The following is an 11,840-nucleotide window of genomic DNA, read 5'->3' on the forward strand; positions in this document are numbered from 1 at the left end:
GAAGCTAAAAAATGACATTTATTATGATAACATTGTTGTTGTTTTTTTTAAACCTTTTCTATCACCTTGGACAGCTTATTCAAGTGCCATCTGGCATGCATGTTCCTTTGTTGCTCATCATTCATCACCAAAAATGATTTTATTTTTCAATTCTTATGACTGTACTGATTGTATTGAATAAAATCCACATCTAGCACAACAATTTGATGCTGCTAAGTGCTCCAGTGGCACAATTGGTCAGCGTGCTGAACTTATAAGACAGTATCTGTTGAGCAATACTGAGGTTGTGAGTTCAAGCCTCACCTGAAGCAGCTTTGTTTACTGTTTTTTTTTCTTTTTCTTATGTCAATAGTCATTGATTATAATCTGCTACCTTAATATTTAATATGATATTACAAAGGATGGAAGAAAGAAAGAAAGAACACAAACATGAGTTTGTATTTAAGTTGTCAGCACACATCTGCTTTGGTTCAAATGCACTGCATATCTTCCTTCAGTCAGCCAACAAAACAGCAATGGAAAAGATTAACATACTGTTGGTAAAGCAGTTGATTTTCTACAATATAGCATGATAATCCATACTGACAGCTCTGTATAGTACCAGTACATTTCTTGCTGGACTTGGTAATGAAAAGAACACAGTAAACAGCTTCACTTTTTCCTCAAAAATAAATAATTGACTATTAAAAACCTAACAGTCTTAAATAAGGACATCAGTAAGCACCACTGGCATAATGGATAAGTCACTGTCCTCCTAAGCCAGGGGTTGTGGGTCCAAGTCCCATCTGGGGTGGAAGTCATTACAGCAAGTGTCTCATCACTAGAGTTGATATTTTATCCTTGCTTCAACTGTAAAACAGTCTTGCAGTGTTTAGCTTGTAAAAATGACCACAGAAGCTAAAATATGACATTTATTATGATAACATTATTGTTGCTGTTTTTTAAACCTTTTCTATCACCGTGGACAGCTTATTCAAGTGCCATCTGGCATGTATGTCCCTTTGTTGCTCATCATTCATCACCAAAAATGATTTTCTTTTTCAATTCTTATGACTGTACTGATTGTATTGAATAAAATCCACATCTAGCATAACCAATAAATGCTGCAAAGTGCTCCAGTGGTGCAATTGGTCAGCGTGCGTTACTTGTAAGACAGTGACTGTTGAGCAATGCCAAGGTTGTGAGTTCAAGCCTCACCTGGAGCAGCTTTGTATACTGTTTTTTTCCTTTTCTTATGTCATTAGTCATTGATTATAAACTGGTAGCCTTAATATTTAATGTGATATTACAAAGGATGGAAGAAAGAAAGAAAAAACACAAACATGAGTTTGTATTTAAGTTGTCAGCACACATCTGCTTTGGTTCAAATGCACTGCATATCTTCCTTCAGTCAGCCAACAAAACAGCAATGGAAAAGATTAACATACTGTTGGTAAAGCAGTTGCATCAAATTGATTTTCTGCAATATAGCATGATAATCCATACTGACAGCTCTGTATAGTACCAGCACATAACTTGCTGGACTTGGTAATGCAAAGAACACAGTAAACAGCTACACTTTTTTGTCAAAAATAAATTATTGACTATTAAAAACCTAACAGTCTTAAATAAGAACATCAGTAAGCACCACTGGCATAATGGATTAGTCACTGTCCTCCTAAGCCAGGGGTTGTGGGTCCAAGTCTCATCTGGGGTGTAAGAAATTACAGCAAGTGTCTCATCACTAGAGTTGATATTTTATCCTTGCTTCAACTGTAAAACAGTCTTGCAGTGTTTAGCTTGTAAAAAATAACCACAGAAGCTAAAATATGACATTTATTATGATAACATTGTTGTTGTTTTTTTTTAAACCTTTTCTATCACCGTGGACAGCTTATTCAAGTGCCATCTGGCATGCATGTTCCTTTGTTGCTCATCATTCATCACCAAAAATGATTTTCTTTTTCAATTCTTATGACTGTACTGATTGTATTGAATAAAATCCACATCTAGCATAACCAACAGATGCTTCTAAGTGCTCCAGTGGCGCAATTGGTCAGCGCACTGTATTTATAAGACAGTATCTGTTGACCAATTCCAAGGTTGTGAGTTCAAGCCTCACCTGGATTAGCTTTGTTTACTGTTTTTTCTTTTTCTTATGTCAATAATCATTGATTATAAACTGCTACCTTAATATTTAATATGATATTACAAAGGATGGAAGAAAGAAAGAAAAAACACAAACATGAGTTTGTATTTAAGTTGTCAGCACACATCTGCTTTGGTTCAAATGCACTGCATATCTTCCTTCAGTCAGCCAACAAAACAGCAATGGAAAAGATTAACATACTGTTGGTAAAGCAGTTGCATCAAATTGATTTTCTGCAATATAGCATGATAATCCATACTGACAGCTCTGTATTGTACCAGCACATTTCTTGCTGGACTTGGTAATGAAAAGAACACAGTAAACAGTTTCACTTTTTCCTCAAAAATAAATAATTGACTATTAAAAACCTAACAGTCTTAAATAAGAACATCAGTAAGCACTACTGACATAATGGATAAGTCACTGTCCTCCTAAGCCAGGGGTTGTGGGTCCAAGTCCCATCTGGGGTGGACGTCATTACAGCAAGTGTCTCATCACTAGAGTTGATATTTTATCCTTGCTTCAACTGTAAAACAGTCTTGCAGTGTTTAGCTTGTAAAAAATGACCACAGAAGCTAAAATATGACATTTATTATGATAATATTATTGTTGTTGTTTTTTAAACCTTTTATATCACCGTGGACAGCTTATTCAAGTGCCATCTGGCATGCATGTCCCTTTGTTGCTCATCATTCATCACCAAAAATGATTTTCTTTTTCAATTTTTATGACTGTACTGATTGTATTGAATAAAATCCACATCTAGCATAACCATCTAACGTTGCTAAGTGATCCAGTGGTGCAATTGGTCAGCGTGCGGCACTTTTAAGACAGTATCTGTTGAGCAATGCCGAGGTTGTGAGTTCAAGCCTCACCTGAAGCAGCTTTGTTTACTGTTTTTTTTTCTTTTTCTTATGTCAATAGTCATTGATTATAATCTGCTACCTTAATATTTAATATGATATTACAAAGGATGGAAGAAAGAAAGAAAAAACACAAACATGAGTTTGTATTTAAGTTGTCAGCACACATCTGCTTTGGTTCAAATGCACTGCATATCTTCCTTCAGTCAGCCAACAAAACAGCAATGGAAAAGATTAGCATACTGTTGGTAAAGCAGTTGCATCAAATTGATTTTCTGCAATATAGCATGATAATCCATACTGACAGCTCTGTATAGTACCAGCACTTTTCTTGCTGGACTTGGTAATGCAAAGAACACAGGAAACAGCTACACTTTTTCCTCAAAAATAAATAATTGACTATTAAAAACCTAACAGTCTTAAATAAGAACATCAGTAAGCACCACTGGCATAATGGATAAGTCACTGTCCTCCTAAGTCAGGGGTTGTGGGTCCAAGTCCCATCTGGGGTGTAAGTCGTTACAGCAAGTGTCTCATCACTAGAGTTGATATTTTATCCTTGCTTCAACTGTAAAACAGTCTTGCAGTGTTTAGCTTGTAAAAAATGACCACAGAAGCTAAAATATGACATTTATTATGATAACATTATTGTTGTTGTTTTTTAAACCTTTTATATCACCGTGGACAGCTTATTCAAGTGCCATCTGGCATGCATGTCCCTTTGTTGCTCATCATTCATCACCAAAAATTATTTTCTTTTTCAATTCTTATGACTGTACTGATAGTATTGAATAAAATCCACATCTAGCATAACCAATAAATGCTGCAATGTGCTCCAGTGGTGCAATTGGTCAGCATGCGGTACTTGTAACACAGTATCTGTTGAGCAATGCAGAGGTTGTGAGTTCAAGCCTCACCTGGAGCTGCTTTGTTTACTGTTTTTTTTCTTTTTCTTATGTCAATAGTCATTGATTATAAACTGCTACCTTAATATTTAATATGATATTACAAAGGATGGAAGAAAGAAAGAAAAAACACAAACATGAGTTTGTATTTAAGTTGTCAGCACACATCTGCTTTGGTTCAAATGCACTGCATATCTTCCTTCAGTCAGCCAACAAAACAGCAATGGAAAAGATTAACATACTGTTGGTAAAGCAGTTGATTTTCTACAATATAGCATGATAATCCATACTGACAGCTCTGTATAGTACCAGTACATTTCTTGCTGGACTTGGTAATGAAAAGAACACAGTAAACAGCTTCACTTTTTCCTCAAAAATAAATAATTGACTATTAAAAACCTAACAGTCTTAAATAAGAACATCAGTAAGCACCACTGGCATAATGGATAAGTCACTGTCCTCCTAAGCCAGGGGTTGTGGGTCCAAGTCCCATCTGGGGTGGAAGTCATTACAGCAAGGGTCTCATCACTAGAGTTGATATTTTATCCTTGCTTCAACTGTAAAACAGTCTTGCAGTGTTTAGCTTGTAAAAATGACCACAGAAGCTAAAATATGACATTTATTATGATAACATTATTGTTGTTGTTTTTTAAACCTTTTCTATCACAGTGGACAGCTTATTCAAGTGCCATCTGGCATGCATGTCCCTTTGTTGCTCATCATTCATCACCAAAAATGATTTTCTTTTTCAATTCTTATGACTGTACTGATAGTATTGAATAAAATCCACATCTAGCATAACCAATAAATGCTGCAAAGTGCTTCAGTGGTGCAATTGGTCAGCATGCGGTACTTGTAACACAGTATCCGTTGAGCAATGCAGAGGTTGTGAGTTCAAGCCTCACCTGGAGCTGCTTTGTTTACTGTTTTTTTTCTTTTTCTTATGTCAATAGTCATTGATTATAAACTGCTACCTTAATATTTAATATGATATTACAAAGGATGGAAGAAAGAAAGAAAAAACACAAACATGAGTTTGTATTTAAGTTGTCAGCACACATCTGCTTTGGTTCAAATGCACTGCATATCTTCCTTCAGTCAGCCAACAAAACAGCAATGGAAAAGATTAGCATACTGTTGGTAAAGCAGTTGCATCAAATTGATTTTCTGCAATATAGCATGATAATCCATACTGACAGCTCTGTATAGTACCAGCACATTTCTTGCTGGACTTGGTAATGCAAAGAACACAGGAAACAGCTACACTTTTTCCTCAAAAATAAATAATTGACTATTAAAAACCTGTCAGTCTTAAATAAGAACATCAGTAAGCACCACCGGCATAATGGTGTCCTCCTAAGCCAGGGGTTGTGGGTCCAAGTCCCATCTGGGGTGTAAGTCATTACAGCAAGTGTCTCATCACTAGAGTTGATATTTTATCCTTGCTTCAACTGTAAAACAGTCTTGCAGTGTTTAGCTTGTAAAAAATGACCACAGAAGCTAAAATATGACATTTATTATGATAACATTATTGTTGTTGTTTTTTTTAAACCTTTTCTATCACCGTGGACAGCTTATTCAAGTGCCATCTGGCATGCATGTCCCTTTGTTGCTCATCATTCATCACCAAAAATGATTTTCTTTTTAAATTCTTATGACTGTACTGATTGTATTGAATAAAATCCACATCTAGCATAACCAACAAATGCTGCAAAGTGCTCCAGTGGTGTAATTGGTCAGCGCGCGGTACTTGTAAGACAGTATCTGTTGAGCAATGCAGAGGTTGTGAGTTCAAGCTTCACCTGGAGCTGCTTTGTATACTTTTTTTTTCTTTTTTTTGTCATTAGTCATTGATTATAAACTGGTAGCCTTAATATTTAATATGATATTACAAAGGATGGAAGAAAGAAAGAAAAAACACAAACATGAGTTTGTATTTAAGTTGTCAGCACACTTCTGCTTTGGTTCAAATGCACTGCATATCTTCCTTCAGTCAGCCAACAAAACAGCAATGGAAAAGATTAACATACTGTTGGTAAAGCAGCTGCATCAAATTGATTTTCTGCAATATAGCATGATAATCCATACTGACAGCTCTGTATATTACCAGCACATTTCTTGCTGGACTTGGTAATGCAAAGAACACAGTAAACAGCTTCACTTTTTCCTCAAAAATAAATAATTGACTATTAAAAACCTAACAGTCTTAAATTAGAACATCAGTAAGCACCACTGGCATAATGGATAAGTCACTGTCCTCCTAAGCCAGGGGTTGTGGGTCCAAGTCCCATCTGGGGTGTAAGTCGTTACAGCAAGTAGGGATGAGCGGGTTCGGTTCCTCGGAATCCAAACCCGCCCGAACTTCATGTTTTTTTACACGGGGCCGAGCGACTCGGATCTTCCCGCCTTGCTCGGTTAACCCGAGCGCGCCCAAACGTCATCATCCCGCTGTCGGATTCTCGCGAGGCTCGGATTCTATCGCGAGACTCGGATTCTATATAAGGAGCCGCGCGTCACCGCCATTTTCACACGTGCATTGAGATTCATAGGGAGAGGACGTGGCTGGCGTCCTCTCCGTTTATAGAGAAGAGAGTGAGACAGTAGAGAGAGACACAGTAGTAATTTTGGGGAGCATTAGGAGGAGTACTAGTTACTTGCTGAAGTGATAGATAGTGTGACTGTATATTATCTGACTTGTGGGGGAGACACTGACAGTGGGGAGCAGTTAGAGTCTGAGAGCAGGACTCAGGAGTACATATAACGTACAGTGCACACTTTTGCTGCCAGAGTGCCACACTGCCATTGTGACCACGCTGACCACCAGTATAATATATATTGTGATAGTCTGCTTAGGAGTACTACTTGCAAGTTGCTGATAGTGTGACCAGTGAACCGACCACCAGTCACCACCAGTTTAATATATATATATATATATAATTGTATATAATATATATATAATATTGTATACCACCTACCCGTGGTTTTTTTTTTCTTTCTTCTTTATACATACTACTATAGTAGCTTACTGTAGCAGTCTGCGGTGCTGCTGAGCTGACTGTGTCCAGCAGGTCCGTCATCAGTCATTACATAATAAATATATATACCTGTCCGGCTGCAGTACTAGTGATATTATATATATATATATATTGATTTCATCTCATTATCATCCAGTCTATATTAGCAGCAGACACAGTACGGTAGTCCACGGCTGTAGCTACCCCTGTGTCGGCAGTCGCTCGTCCATCCATAATTGTATACCACCTACCCGTGGTTTTTTTTTCTTTCTTCTTTATACATACTACTATAGTAGCTTACTGTAGCAGTCTGCGGTGCTGCTGAGCTGACAGTGTCCAGCAGGTCCGTCATCAGTCATTACATAATAAATATATCTACCTGTCCGCCTGCAGTACTAGTGTGATATAATATATATTGATTTCATCTCATTATCATCCAGTCTATATTAGCAGCAGACACAGTACGGTAGTCCACGGCTGTAGCTACCTCTGTGTCGGCAGTCGCTCGTCCATCCATAATTGTATACCACCTACCCGTGGTTTTTTTTTTCTTTCTTCTTTATACATACTACTATAGTAGCTTACTGTAGCAGTCTGCGGTGCTGCTGAGCTGACAGTGTCCAGCAGGTCCGTCATCAGTCATTACATAATAAATATATATACCTGTCCGGCTGCAGTACTAGTGATATTATATATATATATATATTGATTTCATCTCATTATCATCCAGTCTATATTAGCAGCAGACACAGTACGGTAGTCCACGGCTGTAGCTACCCCTGTGTCGGCAGTCGCTCGTCCATCCATAATTGTATACCACCTACCCGTGGTTTTTTTTTTCTTTCTTCTTTATACATACTACTATAGTAGCTTACTGTAGCAGTCTGCGGTGCTGCTGAGCTGACAGTGTCCAGCAGGTCCGTCATCAGTCATTACATAATAAATATATCTACCTGTCCGGCTGCAGTACTAGTGATATTATATATATATATATATTGATTTCATCTCATTATCATCCAGTCTATATTAGCAGCAGACACAGTACGGTAGTCCACGGCTGTAGCTACCTCTGTGTCGGCAGTCGCTCGTCCATCCATAATTGTATACCACCTACCCGTGTTTTTTTTTTTTTCTTTCTTCTTTATACATACTACTATAGTAGCTTACTGTAGCAGTCTGCGGTGCTGCTGAGCTGACAGTGTCCAGCAGGTCCGTCATCAGTCATTACATAATAAATATATCTACCTGTCCGGCTGCAGTACTAGTGTGATATAATATATATTGATTTCATCTCATTATCATCCAGTCTATATTAGCAGCAGACACAGTACGGTAGTCCACGGCTGTAGCTACCTCTGTGTCGGCAGTCGCTCGTCCATCCATAATTGTATACCACCTACCCGTGGTTTTTTTTTTCTTTCTTCTTTATACATACTACTATAGTAGCTTACTGTAGCAGTCTGCGGTGCTGCTGAGCTGACAGTGTCCAGCAGGTCCGTCATCAGTCATTACATAATAAATATATCTACCTGTCCGACTGCAGTACTAGTGTGATATAATATATATTGATTTCATCTCATTATCATCCAGTCTATATTAGCAGCAGACACAGTACGGTAGTCCACGGCTGTAGCTACCTCTGTGTCGGCAGTCGCTCGTCCATCCATAATTGTATACCACCTACCCGTGGTTTTTTTTTTCTTTCTTCTTTATACATACTACTATAGTAGCTTACTGTAGCAGTCTGCGGTGCTGCTGAGCTGACAGTGTCCAGCAGGTCCGTCATCAGTCATTACATAATAAATATATATACCTGTCCGGCTGCAGTACTAGTGATATTATATATATATATATATATATATTAATTTAATCTCCTTATCATCCAGTCTATATTAGCAGCAGACACAGTACGGTAGTCCACGGCTGTAGCTACCTCTGTGTCGGCAGTCGCTCGTCCATCCATAATTGTATACCACCTACCCGTGGTTTTTTTTTTCTTTCTTCTTTATACATACTACTATAGTAGCTTACTGTAGCAGTCTGTGGTGCTGCTGAGCTGACAGTGTCCAGCAGGTCCGTCATCAGTCATTACATAATAAATATATATACCTGTCCGGCTGCAGTACTAGTGATATTATATATATATATATATATATATATATTAATTCATCTCCTTATCATCCAGTCTATATTAGCAGCAGACACAGTACGGTAGTCCACGGCTGTAGCTACCTCTGTGTCGGCAGTCGCTCGTCCATCCATAAGTATACTAGTATCAATCCATCTCCATTGTTTACCTGAGGTGCCTTTTAGTTGTGCCTATTAAAATATGGAGAACAAAAATGTTGAGGTTCCAAAATTAGGGAAAGATCAAGATCCACTTCCACCTCGTGCTGAAGCTGCTGCCACTAGTCATGGCCGAGACGATGAAATGCCAGCAACGTCGTCTGCCAAGGCCGATGCCCAATGTCATAGTACAGAGCATGTAAAATCCAAAACACCAAATATCAGTAAAAAAAGGACTCCAAAATCTAAAATAAAATTGTCGGAGGAGAAGCGTAAACTTGCCAATATGCCATTTACCACACGGAGTGGCAAGGAACGGCTGAGGCCCTGGCCTATGTTCATGGCTAGTGGTTCAGCTTCACATGAGGATGGAAGCACTCAGCCTCTCGCTAGAAAACTGAAAAGACTCAAGCTGGCAAAAGCACCGCAAAGAACTGTGCGTTCTTCGAAATCCCAAATCCACAAGGAGAGTCCAATTGTGTCGGTTGCGATGCCTGACCTTCCCTACACTGGACGTGAAGAGCATGCGCCTTCCACCATTTGCACGCCCCCTGCAAGTGCTGGAAGGAGCACCCGCAGTCCAGTTCCTGATAGTCAGATTGAAGATGTCAGTGTTGAAGTACACCAGGATGAGGAGGATATGGGTGTTGCTGGCGCTGGGGAGGAAATTGACAAGGAGGATTTTGATGGTGAGGTGGTTTGTTTAAGTCAGGCACCCGGGGAGACACCTGTTGTCCGTGGGAGGAATAGGGCCATTGACATGCCTGGTGAAAATACCAAAAAAATCAGCTCTTCGGTGTGGAAGTATTTCACCAGAAATGCGGACAACATTTGTCAAGCCGTGTGTTGCCTTTGTCAAGCTGTAATAAGTAGTGGTAAGGACGTTAACCACCTCGGAACATCCTCCCTTATACGTCACCTGCAGCGCATTCATAATAAGTCAGTGACAAGTTCAAAAACTTTGGGCGACAGCGGAAGCAGTCCACTGACCAGTAAATCCCTTCCTCTTGTAACCAAGCTCACGCAAACCACCCCACCAACTCCCTCAGTGTCAATTTCCTCCTTCCCCAGGAATGCCAATAGTCCTGCATGCCATGTCACTGGCAATTCTGACGAGTCCTCTCCTGCCTGGGATTCCTCCGATGCATCCTTGCGTGTAACGCCTACTGCTGCTGGCGCTGCTGTTGTTGCTGCTGGGAGTCGATGGTCATCCCAGAGGGGAAGTCGTAAGCCCACTTTTACTACTTCCACCAAGCAATTGACTGTCCAACAGTCCTTTGCGAGGAAGATGAAATATCACAGCAGTCATCCTGTTGCAAAGCGGATAACTGAGGCCTTGACAACTATGTTGGTGTTAGACGTGCGTCCGGTATCCGCCGTTAGTTCACAGGGAACTAGACAATTTCTTGAGGCAGTGTGCCCCCGTTACCAAATACCATCTAGGTTCCACTTCTCTAGGCAGGCGATACCGAGAATGTACACGGACGTCAGAAAAAGACTCACCAGTGTCCTAAAAAATGCAGTTGTACCCAATGTCCACTTAACCACGGACATGTGGACAAGTGGAGCAGGGCAGGGTCAGGACTATATGACTGTGACAGCCCACTGGGTAGATGTATGGACTCCCGCCGCAAGAACAGCAGCGGCGGCACCAGTAGCAGCATCTCGCAAACGCCAAATCTTTCCTAGGCAGGCTACGCTTTGTATCACCGGTTTCCAGAATACGCACACAGCTGAAAACCTCTTACGGCAACTGAGGAAGATCATCGCGGAATGGCTTACCCCAATTTGTGGATTTGTGGCATCGGACAACGCCAGCAATATTGTGTGTGCATTAAATATGGGCAAATTCCAGCACGTCCCATGTTTTGCACATACCTTGAATTTGGTGGTGCAGAATTTTTTAAAAAACGACAGGGGCGTGCAAGAGATGCTGTCGGTGGCCAGAAGAATTGCGGGACACTTTCGGCGTACAGGCACCACGTACAGAAGACTGGAGCACCACCAAAAACGCCTGAACCTGCCCTGCCATCATCTGAAGCAAGAAGTGGTAACGAGGTGGAATTCAACCCTCTATATGCTTCAGAGGTTGGAGGAGCAGCAAAAGGCCATTCAAGCCTATACAATTGAGCACGATATAGGAGGTGGAATGTACCTGTCTCAAGCGCAGTGGAGAATGATTTCAACGTTGTGCAAGGTTCTGCAACCTTTTGAACTTGCCACACGTGAAGTCAGTTCAGACACTGCCAGCCTGAGTCAGGTCATTCCCCTCATCAGGCTTTTGCAGAAGAAGCTGGAGGCATTGAAGGAGGAGCTAAAAGGGAGCGATTCCGCTAGGCATGTGGGACTTGTGGATGGAGCCCTTAATTTGCTTAACAAGGATTCACGGGTGGTCAATCTGTTGAAATCAGAGCACTACATTTTGGCCACCGTGCTCGATCCTAGATTTAAAGCCTACCTTGGATCTCTCTTTCCGGCAGACACAAGTCTGCTGGGGTTCAAAGACCTGCTGGTGACAAAATTGTCAAGTCAAGCGGAACGCGACCTGTCAACATCTCCTCCTTCACATTCTCCCGCAACTGGGGGTGCGAGGAAAAGGCTCAGAATTCCGAGCCCACCCGCTGGCGGTGATGCAGAGCAGTCT

General features: G+C 40.5%; 2 non-coding genes across 2 annotated transcripts; both read left to right on the top strand.

Moving 5' to 3' along the window:
* The first annotated feature begins 3,823 nt into the window (after positions 1-3,823).
* Positions 3,824-3,916, top strand: TRNAT-UGU (transfer RNA threonine (anticodon UGU)). The gene is given in 2 exon segments: positions 3,824-3,861; positions 3,881-3,916. It is a non-coding gene; the product is annotated as a tRNA-Thr (tRNA).
* Positions 3,917-4,716: 800 nt separating this feature from the next.
* TRNAT-UGU (transfer RNA threonine (anticodon UGU)) lies at positions 4,717-4,809 on the top strand. The gene is given in 2 exon segments: positions 4,717-4,754; positions 4,774-4,809. It is a non-coding gene; the product is annotated as a tRNA-Thr (tRNA).
* The last annotated feature ends 7,031 nt before the right edge of the window (positions 4,810-11,840 follow it).

This window comes from Pseudophryne corroboree, chromosome 11 (genome assembly GCF_028390025.1).
Source record: "Pseudophryne corroboree isolate aPseCor3 chromosome 11, aPseCor3.hap2, whole genome shotgun sequence".
Lineage (NCBI taxonomy): Eukaryota > Metazoa > Chordata > Amphibia > Anura > Myobatrachidae > Pseudophryne > Pseudophryne corroboree.